Source organism: Tasmannia lanceolata, unplaced genomic scaffold, assembly GCF_043159265.1.
Source record: "Tasmannia lanceolata isolate RefF3 unplaced genomic scaffold, GAP_Taslan_0.1 ptg000013l, whole genome shotgun sequence".
Lineage (NCBI taxonomy): Eukaryota > Viridiplantae > Streptophyta > Magnoliopsida > Canellales > Winteraceae > Tasmannia > Tasmannia lanceolata.
In genome coordinates, this window is record NW_027518690.1 from 7,028,445 (window position 1) to 7,042,079 (window position 13,635).

General features: G+C 37.9%; 1 pseudogene; it reads left to right on the forward strand.

Annotated features, from left to right (window-relative positions):
* The first annotated feature begins 1,103 nt into the window (after positions 1-1,103).
* On the forward strand, positions 1,104-11,367 carry LOC143890642 (pentatricopeptide repeat-containing protein At5g39680-like; annotated as a pseudogene).
* Positions 11,368-13,635: the final 2,268 nt, after the last annotated feature.

Below are 13,635 nucleotides of genomic sequence, written 5' to 3' on the forward strand. Positions count from 1 at the left end.
TGTTAACAGATACCTTATGAGAGTAAGTTTTTAATGTTCCTTCCAATGAAATTTGTAGAATTTGTCTTCCTATGCTAACATCCAACCTCACCACTATCTATTGACATACATATTTATGATATCCCACCTAACCACCTGTAGGAAAATAGTGGGAAGATGTTGACAAAATGCCTTCTCTTTTTAAATAGATTATTCATGCATGTTGTTCAAGTATGTACAGTAAGTACTGAGCAAGTATTGGAAGTACAGAACAATCAATGAAGGTTGAAAAACAACAAACAGAAAAGGGTTGGATTTATTGATTTTTAAATGCGTACATGTAGGGAAAAGATATGTCCCCCCTTTCCAACATTCATTTTCTCAGCCTTTTCTGTTTGTATGTTTCTTAAAATGATTGCATTTCCACCCATTCTATTTGTATTTTTCTTAAAATGACTTTATGCCAGGTGAAAACAGAGAAAAGGGGTGGAGTGCCGGGAAAGGGGGTGGAAATTATATAATATTTCCACTTCTTTTTGTTTGTTCCTTTCCTATTTTTGAGATGGGTTCCTACTGTTTTCCATGAGTTACTCATTTAGATAGGATGTAAGGCATATGGACCTAAGGACTCGTACAAGAGAGCTGAATTCATTGACATTAGTTGTACACAAAAGGTGGATTAATTCCCACTGTTTTCCTTATAAAGGATGATAACAATACAGGACAGAAACATAAAGAAGATAACAATAGGGTACTCTCTCTCTCTCTCTCTCTCTCTCTCTCTCTCTCTCTCTCTCATTTCACACAAGTACAATTTTCCGGGGTTCTTGGTTGCATGTATTTTCCTCGTAGAGTAGTGGTGTAAGTAGTCAACAAGGAGGAGATCGACAAGTGTTGGATTTACCTGGAACTTAATTACCTGGTAGAATAGTGGTAAGTAGTGTTTAGTTGTCAACCTCATAGAGTGGTGATATGGGGTGTCATTACCAATATAGAGAGAAAAGAGAAAAGAGAAGAAAGAGAAGAAAGAGAAAAAGAGCAAAAAGCAGCGTTCCCAAGAAATCCAAGCAAAGAACAAGCTTTTTGTGGGTGTTTGGCTTGGATTTTATTAGGAGGAGACAAAGATGACACATCGGCAAGTAATGATTAGCAAGGAGACATCTCTGGTAGTCTCGAGGGATTTCAATGCTATATTGGTAACCAAACAGGGGTTTTGCTGGTGTGGTAACCATGGTTTTAAATTTCGACCGAAAACCAAAATTCGAAATTTTGGATTTCGGTGGGGACCGAAACTGAAATTTCATTTTTCACCATTTAGTCCAAAATTTCAGAATTTTGATTTGGAATTTCGAACCAAATTACCAAATTTTGGACCAAAATTTCGGTTTTCGGTGGGGTCTGAAACGATCACCGAAACCGAAATTTTAAACCGTGGTGGTAACCAAGCAGGAAACATTCTGGTAGCTCGGCATTCATTAGAATTTCAAATGCCAATGAATGCCAAATCCATGCATGTTTGGTTGCCAATATATTACATTGAAGTTTCATTTGACTCCTCAGCATGTTCTAAGCATCATCATTATTGCCTTTTTGTACACTTGGCGCCCATGTGAAACTAATGTCCCATCTCCTCATCTTCCAATCAAATTCTACCAAAATGTTAAGTTTTTGTAGAAGAATGGTGGAAAAGGTTTGCCTTCTCTCTCTCTCTCTCTCTCTCTCTCTCTCTCTCTCTCTCTCTCTCTCTCTCTCTCTTTTTCTTCACTCTCTTTTTTTGGTAATGACACCCCTACTTTTTCCTCTACTCTTCTGGAAAACTACCATGCAAGCAAACATTACTGCACTATTCCACTATTCTTCTAGACGAACCAAATGCTTGTCTCCTCCCCTTTGTCTTATTCTTCTACTACTCTCTGAGCCACCTCAAGCAGCCAAACAAGCCCTAAGCCATCCCGGCTTTTGTGCAACCGAACATACCCTGAACAAGACGACCCACAAACCCAAAAAGGATTTCCCACCAGAATATTAAACAAAAAACCCCAAAAAAGAGGAAAGGACTGGTTTTTAAAACACCCAATCTTATCCCACTGATGTCCAAGTTACCTCAGAAGATGTAAACCGCACGAATCCAAAGAAGCTGAAAAAGGAGAGGATGAAGAAAGTGATGGAGTATATTGGTTTTTTACACAAATACAGATAAACCAGATGAGTGAGAGAGAGGGTAAATGGAAGAAAAAGGACAGTTATGATTTTGTTGAGATTTCCCTGCATTGATTAGTGAATAAAGAGAGAGCTTTGCTGACAGAGAGGGAATTGTCTGCACTCAATTTTTATCCTCTTTCAACTCTAAACATGCCCCACGTGTGTCACCAAGCCATCCCATCCTCCTTTGTGATGATTCGAAACAAACAATTCAAGCCCAACAGTTCATGGTTCAGGACCTTTTGAAACCAGTACGATGCGTAATGTACTCAAAAAAGTTTAGTGGAAAGAAAAAGACACTTTTCTTAATTACTGATATTGGCAGTACCATATTTTAATAATTGAACAGAATCAGTTTGTCCTTTCCTTTTTATCGGCTTCCGATAGCTTGATAAGAAATGTAATAGCCTTTGACAAGTGTTTAAATAATAAGAGACAAGATGAGTTTGTGCAATTATCAAAACATGATACTGTCAACCATTCAAATTGGGCGAAATCCACAAAATCAAATAAAATAATATTTTATTTCATAGAAATTTTCAGCCGAAAATTTGGGAAAGTATTAAATGACGGAAAAAATCAATTTTTTGGATGAAATTTCGGTCGAAATTTTATACCGTTTCGGGTATACCCAATTTCGGTTTCGATCTCGATCGAAACCTGAAATTTCGGATTTCAATCAAAATTTAAAACCACGGTGTCAACGTCAGTAGCATTTTTCTTTCCAGAAATGATATATTCGCACCTTTTCTTTCATTTCCCCTGATTTGGTTTATTATCATCTAGTGCTCACGGATTCACAGAAACAGCCTCTCTGCAAAGCAGGGATAAGGCTATGTACATCTAGCCCTCTCCAGACCCCACAATGGCGGGAGTCTCGTGTACTAGACCGACCCTTTTCTTTGGTTTATTTATGTCAATAAGGCATTTGGAAAAGAAAAGAGGAGATACATTGGCCCCTTTTTCTTCTCCCGGCCACTTCCTCTAGTGTATTTACGACTTGTCTTCTTACACTATATACGGTTTTGAGTATGGTTTTTTAATGTTATGAAAATAGCCCTCATTAATATCCATAAATAAATGAAATTATGAAGGGTAATTTTGTACATTGACATGTGCATTAGGATCCAAGACACTTCATCGGATTGGGGTTAATTACTTATGGGTTACAATCCAAAATAATTTCAAACCTTAGGGCATGTTAGGCTATCCTGAATTTTTTCCCCTTGAATTAATGCTTATCCAAAGGTGAGTGAGGGTGGTAGAGAGACGGAGTGACGAGAGGGTAAGAAAAACTTGAAAAACCAGAAAACAAAAAGCTCCACTCAAAATATGATCGACCTTTTCATGGTTTTTTAGCCACTCCTCACCTTCCACTCAATCGTGTCCTCTCGAGTCTCTCCTCCCACCTACCCTGCCTAGGGGTGCAACTCGGGTCGGGTTCAACCCGAAAAAAAGTTAGGTCGCGTTCGGTTGAGTTCGGGTCGCGTTCGGGTTCCAGCTGAGTTTTCCCAACCCGGGTTGAGTTCAGGTCGGGATCGGGTTGAGGGCTGGGCAACCTGAACCGATTGAAACCCCGACATTTTTTTTATCGTGTTTTTCAGTAAGCTTGAGAAATCAAGTCGAGTTGGGTTCGGGTTGGAGAAAAGGGTTCCTCTGGTCGGTTGAACCTCACCGGGTTGGAAATTGTTCGGGTTAGATTTAGGTTGAGTAAATGGTTCCTCGGGTCGGGTTCAGGTTGGCCTCAACCCGACCCAACCAGACCCGATTTGCACCACTAACCCTGCCCCCTCTCTTACCGTAAAACGGATTTATCATGGGAAAAAATTCCTAGTAGCCAAACATGGCCTTACGGAATGGATCTAATGGGCATGGTCGAATCCAAGCGGCATGGCCAAAATCCTATCCATTAAAGTTCCAATCTTTTAGATTAGATCAACGGACCGTCTAAGTCCATTGACACCCCAATCTTGTCAATAATTACCAAATGATTGTTAATTGAATTATCGTAAGATCTCAGGCTCGGATTACTACTAACCGAATGCATCTCCACAAGAAATGGAAGCCCGTGGCACTAATTTCTTTCTTAATGAATGAAGATTTTGTAAGCAAATAGTCCCTCATTGCACATAAGATGAGTTCATTGCCTGGTAGAAAATGTGTGATTTTTATAAACATGGCCCACTCGGATTGTTGGTTTCTCACATCGGCCTTAATCTCCATTACAATATCATTTTCCTTAATTAAATAACCGAAGATGAATGGCAATTTTGGAAGTGTCTTTAGGGAAAAAAAAGTGGGAAATGCATATGGTTGGACATGCAAACCATAAGCTTTAAGTTTGTTTGTTTTGGATTTCGCAGCCGATTGTGAGTCCAAAACTGATTATTGCACTCAAATTTACGTTCATGCACTCAAATTTAAGTTCATGCATGTTTTCTTTGGATAGTTAGAACGGATTGTGGGTCCAAAACTGATTATTGGGCTCAAAATTAAGATCTGTTTGTTTTGGATTTTGAGAACCGTTTTTATTCCAAAACTGATTATTGGACCCTAACTAGAGTCCAAAACTAATTAAATATGAGTCCACTAATCAGTTTTCGACTCAAACGGTTCTCCAAAATCCAAAACTAACCGGCTCACTTTTAAGATTATGACAACTAATTGTGAGTTCAAAACCAACTATCGGACTCAATTTTATTGGTTTTAGACTCACAATAGGTTATCATAATCTTTAACCTCATTTTACATTATGACAACAGATTATGGTCCCAAACCGAATTTGAGTCTAATAATCGGTTTGGCGCTCACAATCGGTTGCAACGTCTAAACAGAACAGGGCCTTAATTTTGAGTCCCATAATCAAGTATGGACTTCTGGTCGGTTATCACAATTCAAAAAAACGTGCCCTTAATTTTGATTCAAATAATCAGTTTTAGACTCACAATCGGTTCTCACAAAAGGAAAAAAAACAGTTACGATATAAATTATAAATAAAGCCAAGTCCACCCACTTCTCCCAAAAATCACTAGAGCACATCAGATGGGTATGCTCTCCTCCTCAAGAATGCGCCTTTTCTATTCAAATTCAAACCAAGCAATACCTTTGTTTCTACCAAAACCAATGTGAAATTCGGTCAAATGATCCATGCCCACTTGATCAGAACCACCCAAAGGGATGCCAACATAATTCAAAACAACACTCTTGTTAATTTATATGCCAAATGTGGGCGAATTTCATTGGCCCGCCATCTGTTTGATGAAATGTCTGAGCGAAATGTGGTTTCTTGGAGCACATTAATGGCGTGATATTTTCATCAGGGGCTTTATTCAGAGGTTCTATCATTATTTGTATCGATGAACAATGAGTTTTCACCGCGTCCAAATGAGTATATATTTGCCACAGTTATCTCTTCTTGTGCTAACCTTCAAGCTTTAGAAGAAGGTATGCAATGCCATACTTATGTATTGAAGTCTGGATTGGTATTCTATTCATTTGTTAAGAATGCACTTATTTATATGTATTCTAGATGTTCTGATGCTGAAGTGGCACTGAGAGTTTTTAAGACCATGGCAAGAGTGGATAGTTTTTCTTGTAATTCATTGATTTATGAGCTTATAGAACATAAATATTTCAATGAATCATTGGAAGTCTTGAGTAAGATGGGGAATGAGTCTATGGCATGGGACCATGTCACATACACCACCATTCTTGGTCTCTGCACTTGTATGAAAGATTTGAAATTCGGTCTTCAGGTCCATTGCCAAATTTTGAGAAAAACTTTGCAACAGACTGTCGGCTACCTAAGAAGCCTAAATCCTCTCTGCACTTGTATGAAAGACTTCTTAGGTAGCCGACAGCTTCAGGTTCATGCCGGGAGGATTGGCGTTTTTGTGGTGAAGAACTCACTCTTTAATGGTAAGAGGAGACATCTTAGGCTGCAACGGCCATATGCTGAATTATCTCAAGAACACGGGATTATCACTTTGATTGATACGAAATCGAAGGATAATAGACCGAAGCTCTCACAACAAGGACTGACCAAAGATCGAATATCCAAAATTGTGGGGGAGATGGGGTTAAAGACCGTGTAGACATGTCTTAACCTACATCCATGTTATTTTGAATTTTTCGAATCTCCCTCTGTTTTGGCTAAGATAGGCACTTGATATGTTTCGATAATGTTTACAGTTGTTGTATGTCATTCTACATTTGATGACATGTCCTTTTTTGGGAAAGGTTGTACATTCCAAACTTGATGATACAGCTTAACTCAAATATGGATAAGACGACTGTAACATTCCAAAAAAGAAACATGAAATGGTTCTTTGCAAAAGAAACTATTTGGTTTTGTTCTTTATTGAAACTTGACAATTATGAATAGTTATTTGCAAAAGAAGCTGTTTAGGTCTTGTTCTTTATTGAAACTTGACAATGATGCTTATGGTGAGAGTGATACTGATACTTTTTCAATCATTTTGGAATTGTACTAAGTTCTTCTTCAAGTAGAACCAGATACTTTCGTGAATTATGGAATTGTACTAAGTTCTTCTTCAGGTAGAACTAGATACTTTAGTGTTTTACACAATTGATTGGATTCATTTTCATGATATCCATATTTGGTAATTCATAGGAATTGGCGAAAAAGGAGGAGCTTGTCCTGACTTGGATTTTGATGAAGATGACTTACTTGATGAGTAAATCTTCTAAAGTCATAAAGGCTATGCTTTCATTTCAGTATGTATAGAGTTAACTTTTTTGTGGAACTTTATTTTGGATCTCGATGAGAATCATACCCCATGAATGAATTCATCTAAGATCGGTGGGGTTCACTTATATGTGAAACTACCTTTCGTTTGAGTTTAGATTATTTCTAAAACTATTGATTAGTCTTAAAAGTATTAAAACTACCTAAGAAGCATGAGTCACCTCTACCTCTGCTCCACTGGCCACTAACACTTTGCAACAGACTGTCGGCTACCTAAGAAGCCTAAATCTAACACACCACAGAAGGACGCTCATATTATGGTGGGTAAGGCTGAGCCTAAAAGTTTTATTGCTATGTTGGGCAAACGGTAAGGCCAATACTTCTTCAGATTGGTGGTTAGATACAGGAGCTACGTGTCATGTTTGCAACTCCAAGAAACTACTAGTTGATGTTGTTGCCGCGAAAGAGACCGTTACAGTGGCCAGTGGAGCAGAGGTAGAGGTGACTCACGCTGGTACTGCGAACTTGGTCCTTTCTTTAATACAAATACTAATTTAAAAAAAAATGTTAAAGTAGTTCTTGCTCTTCAAAAGAATTTAATTTCTATTAGTCTTTTAGACTATGCTGGCATATGTACTTCATTTCTGTGTGGTAGAGTAACTTTTGATTGTTAAATCATACTATTTTGATTGTGCATATTTGATAGATGGTGTGTTTGATTTGAGTTTAGATAGTGAGACTGTTAGTTAGGATAGTTCATCGTTAATTATTCCTAAGTTGATATACAACCGATTGGGACATGTGCACTATTAGAAAATGGTCTCCACTTACTAATACTCATAAGATACCATTATATATGTCCATTACATTTGACAAGTGTGAGAGTTAGGAGTGATAGAGAAGAAGAAGATACACATTAACAGAGTTCAAGGAATTATATGCCTCTTAGGGCGTAATCCTTGAAACTACTGTTCCTCTCTCGCCTCAATCAAATGGCAAAGCTGAGTGTAAGAATAGGACGTTAACTTAAGTGTTAAACTCCATGTTAATGTCAGCTGGCATGCCTAATTGCATTTGGGGAGAAGCAGCTTTACCTGCAAATCACATCCTAAATAGAGTACCTCACTCTAAATTGACCTCTACTCCGTATGAGTTATGGCATAAACATCCTTGTAGATATGACACTCTTAAGACTTGGGGTTGTAGTGCTTATGTGAGGATACAAGACCCTAGGAGACCTAAGGTAGGACCTAGAACCAATACTTGTGTTTATCTAGGTGGTGCAGAAGATAGTGCTGTTGATCGGTTTTTGGATCTATCTACCAATTTGGTTATAGAATCTAGAGATGCAGTATTATTTGAGAATAAATTTCTCAGAGATCATGGTTTGAACCTACCTGGCGATACTGAGATGGTTACAGAATCGCATGTAGAGTTTGAACAGAATATTTCTGACACCTGACACTGATTTCTAAATCAGAACCTTTAAGAGTTTCTACAAGAGATAGAGTACCCAAGAACTTTAGTGAGGACTTTGTGACCTACCATGTAGAGAATGATCCATCAACCTATAAGGAAGCGATGAGATCTAGGGACTCTTTGTTGTGGGCAGAAGCCATTGATGATGAAATGAGCTCTCTATTACAAAATCAACCTTGGCAGCTAGTCGATTTGCCAAAAGAGGCTAAGACTATGGGCTGTAAGTAGATATTTATATGTGCTTATATAAAATTTTGTTATGGTCTTAATCAAACACCTAAATTGTGACATCAAAAATTTGACAAAGTAGTAAAGAGCTTTGGGTTTTCTGATCAATTACTCTGATAAATGCTTTTACCAATCATTTTGTGTCAAATAAGGTCATGATTATTTGCTTGTATGTAGATGTTGATTCTTGTTTCCAATCTCTCTCTGTGGTGAGTAATGTGAAACTAACCTTGGGTAAAGAATTCGACATGAAAAGACCTCGGTGTTGTTAACACCATTCTTGGTACGAAAGTAAGTTTTTGAAAGGCAAGGAATCGCCCTTGGCCTAGCCCATTATACGAAGAAAAAAAAACTTTCCTTATGGGGATGCAGTGAGTGCAAACCGATTGAGACACCATTTTGATTATACCAAGAAGTTGATCTCTAAGGCAGAGACAGTGTGTGGATCAGTTAGATTATTCTAAACTGATTGGTAGTATCATGTTTGTTATGTGTTGCACTGGACCAGACAAAGCCTTTATAGTTGGCATGCTGAGTCATTTGACTAGCACTCCCGGCCATAAGCATCGAAATGCTCTTATGAGGCTGATGAGATACCTTTCGTGTACTCAAGAGTATGCTCTGAACTATGGTGGCCATCCACTTATTGTGGAAGTTTATTCTGATGTATCATGGGGCTCAGAATCAGATGACAGCAAATTTATTGTTGTTGTGTGGAAGTCGAATTGGAACTTTATGCCCTAACTTCAGCTATAGATGAAAGCTAAGGGATAAAAAATCTGATTATGGTTATGGCATTCCACTGACCCGATTAAAGATTAGTTCTTTAGTGGGTTAAGGATTAGTTCCTTATGTGAGTTATGTGATAATCAAGCTACAACAATGGTTGTGAAGAACTCACTCTTTAATGATAAGAGGAGACATCTTAGGCTGCAACAGGCCATATGCTGAATTATCTCAAGAACACGGGATTATCACTTTGATTGATACGAAATCGAAGGATAATAGGCCGAAGCTCTCACAACAGGGACTGACTAAAGATCGAATATTCAAAATTGTAGGGGAGATGGGGTTAAAGACCGTGTAGACATGTCTTAACCTACATCCATGTTATTTTGAATTTTTCGAATCTCCCTCTGTTTTGGCTAAGATAGGCACTTGATATGTTTCGATGATGTTTACAGTTGTTGTATGTCATTCCACATTTGATAACATGTCCTTTTTTGGGAAAGGTTGTACATTCCAAACTTGATGATACAACTTAACTCAAATATGGATAAGATGACTGTAACATTTCAAAAAAGAAACATGAAATGGTTCTTTGCAAAAGAAACTATTTGGTTTTGTTCTTTATTGAAACTTGACAATTATGAATGGTTATTTGCAAAAGAAGCTGTTTAGGTCTTGTTCTTTATTGAAACTTGACAATGATGCTTATGGTGAGAGTGATACTGATACTTTTTCAGTCATTTTGGAATTGTACTAAGTTCTTCTTTAGGTAGAACTAGATACTTTCGTGAATTATGGAATTGTACTAAGTTCTTCTTCAGGTAGAACTAGATACTGTAGTGTTTTACACAATTGATTGGATTCATTTTCATGAAATCCATATTTGGTAATTCATAGGAATTGGCGAAAAAGGAGGAGCTTGTCCTGACTTGGATTTTGATGAAGATGACTTACTTGATGAGTAAATCTTCTAAAGTCATAAAAGCTATGCTTTCATTTCAGTATGTATAGAGTTTGCTTTTTTGTGGAACTTTATTTTGGATCTCGATGAGAATCATACCCCATGAATGAATTCATCTAAGATCGGCGGGGTTCACTTATATGTGAAACTACCGTTCGTTTGAGTTTAGATTATTTCTAAAACTATTGGTTAGTCTTAAAAGTATTCTTGTTTTCAGTTGGATTATAGATCTTTTTTGATATGGTGCTATGGATGATTCAATATTTGTTTGGACATCACATTATCTATCTATTGGATTTTGCTATATGTAGAACATAGGAGGAGATTGTTGAGTATATGATATAACCCATGTATGTTCTAATATAAGCCCAGTAAGATAATGGACCGGTGTAGTGGGCCTACATGCGCTAGAGTCCATTAACCAATCAGTAACCCTAGTGTATCTCTATATATAGGGGCTGGGGGCAACAAACTTGGTATTCCAAACTAGATACCTTGGGTGTAATGCTTCAAGCAACCTTGCTTGACCTAATTTCCTCTAACAAGAAATGCGGTAGGATCATAAGTTCTTGGAATGTTTTTGATCGGTTGCTAGCCAAGAACGTTGTCTCTTGGACGGCAATCACGAGTGCTTACACACTGAATGGGTGCTTTGAGGAAGCACTGAAACGATTCGTAGAAATGGAATTAGACTGGGTTCAGGCTAATGAGTTCACTTATGCTCAAGAAAGAACATGGAGTGAGCTTGATTCAAGTAAGAAGTGACACCCATGTTTTCGTTTCAGAAGATGGGAAACACCCAGATTCGAGTAGTACCTATGAGAAACTAGCAGAATTATTTGCACAAATAAAACTAGTTGGATATGTTCCTGAATTTGCTACTGTGCTTCATGATGTTGATGATCAACTAAAGGATGAGTATCTTAGGTATCACAGCGAAAAGTTGGCAATAGCTTTTGGTCTTATTAGCATGCCTTTTGGACCACCGATCCACCATGTCATTAAGAACCTACAAATGTGCGAGGACTGCTATAATGCTGCAAAGCTCATTTCAAATGTCAAACAGAAAAATAGTTGTTAGAGATGCCAACCGGTTCCACTGTTTTGAAAGTGGGATATGTTCTTGTGGGGATTATTGGTGACTGCCAAGGACTTTACAGTACGTGAGCTATGTATTTATTGGGGATTTTCTAATGCGAAGCTGAGGGTTTATCTTCGTGTTTGGATTTAGAATGCCCTTTGGCTGTCATATGATCTGAATTAGTCCCTGAGAAACGGGAAGCATTACATCTGAACTATTGAGTTTGTTGCAGTTGTTTTTTCCTTCCAAATTATATGATGGCTTCCAATTAAGTTGTACAGATTTAGATTCCGCAACTACCTTCTCAAGTTGAGCAATTTTCTTTCCATCATGCAGGGTTGGTTCATTTCATGAAACTCAGATTCGTGATTTTGCTGGTCCTTAAAATGTTGAATGACGCTAAATCAGGTTCCTTTGCAATCCAAAAACTCGATGCTTCTTTTGAGAATCCTTGTTATTTGGATGCCACGTAAGAACCTCATGCCACAAGTTATATGAACTGTTCTTGAGCTTCTTTCAGCTCTCAATAGCACAAGTTGTTTGAATTGTTTTTTAGCCTTTTGAACTCCCATCACTTATGATTTGGTTGAGCCTGTATATTTGTTGGACAAGTACTTTCTGTCAAAACCATGAAGTTGTGGGTTCAATCCCAGATTAACTATGGAGAAAAAAGAGAATGGTTGATGTTGCCAATGTTCTAATATGTGTTGACTGAACTAGGAACTGGTTGGGTCAGTTCTGATTGGCTTGGACCTGAGTACCAAGTCCAGGGTTTCCAGTTTTATGGAAAATCAACTAAATCTATCATTTTTCGTATGATTGCTGATTTTTTCATGAACTTGTCCAAGTCGAACTCGATAATCAAATGACCACTTCCCAAGTTATGTGTTTTCAGATGTTATTTCCCATGAGAATTTTTATCAGTTCATTTCATACCCTACGAATTCTTCGAAGAATATGATAAAGCCTTTTGAAATGGGCATCTCCTTCTATTTTGTGGTATTTGACATCTTTAATCTCATCTACTGAAGGGATAGAGGAAATGTTCCAGTGGTAATCTTCATCCAGCAAGGCATTGTGAAGCTGGGATCTAGCTTCAGTGCTTCACCCATACCATCCTGATCAAGGGAAGATTCCTTGACATGAATATCTAAATCCAGTCCATCTTTCTGAACCTTAGAATACAGGTGACCAAAGGTGTCTTTGTTCGGCACTTTCAGGGCTTTTCTGAATTGTAGTTTTCCATATATGCTCATTTCAAACACACTTCCAAATTCAAGAATATAAAGAACCTTAAGGGTATGATAAGAGGGTGGAGTTTCATGGCAATGGGCTCATTCCAAACACTTCCAAATTCAAGAACTCCATATATTTGATCCAACTCATCCCAAACATAAAGGGAATAGGCTGAGAACAAGATTTCCAGGTGACACAGACAAGAATGGTTATGTCATATGAAGCAAGCTTGGAAAGATGATCAGGGGGTGGAGTTAGGGAGCTGCAAGAACCAATCATCATCTATAGGGGCTCATTGCCTCATTCAATGTGAGAATCGGTCTAGAGTAGAAGGTGCTAGCATAAACCCACAGTTAGGAAGATAGAAGAGTTTCCATTAGAATGGGAGACACAACAACGGATCAGTTGAGAGGAACTGTAAATTTTAAAAATTGATGAAGGAGAGGTAGAATTAAAGAAAATCCAAATAGAGGCAAGGCAATCCATGGATTCATTGGAAATGACCGAATCAAGGGTAGCTATTCTATTAATTTTACCAATATGCCTAGGAGTTGAGGTTTTGCATTCACGTAGGATCAGAAAATCATTGGAATGGGACCTACAAAGATTTTTAGGACTCTTAGCTGGTCATTTCACTGCTACTATGATATTACAATACAAGACTGCAGCCATACAAAACAAAACAAAACGAGAACGATACCTCTTAGTAGGGTTGATTAGCCCAGAGAGACCTCTAGCAATTTTCACAAGCCATAATACATAGTTGATTTTCACTGTGGGGATGATCCACTCCCAGATCCGTTGTCTCGACAGAACCACGAAACCCAAGAAAGACAAACACAAGTCTATTTCCTCTGATCTGTCAAGAATATCCTAGATTGATCCAACAACCTTCCAAATCATAGATAGAAATTTGGATAATGCTTATCTTGCAGCGAAACTCCATCTCTAAGGAGAATCTCCCGAATAGTCTTTTTAACTATCATGTTTTGCGATTTGATCAGTGTATTCAGGGGAGAGGATAAAGTTTTG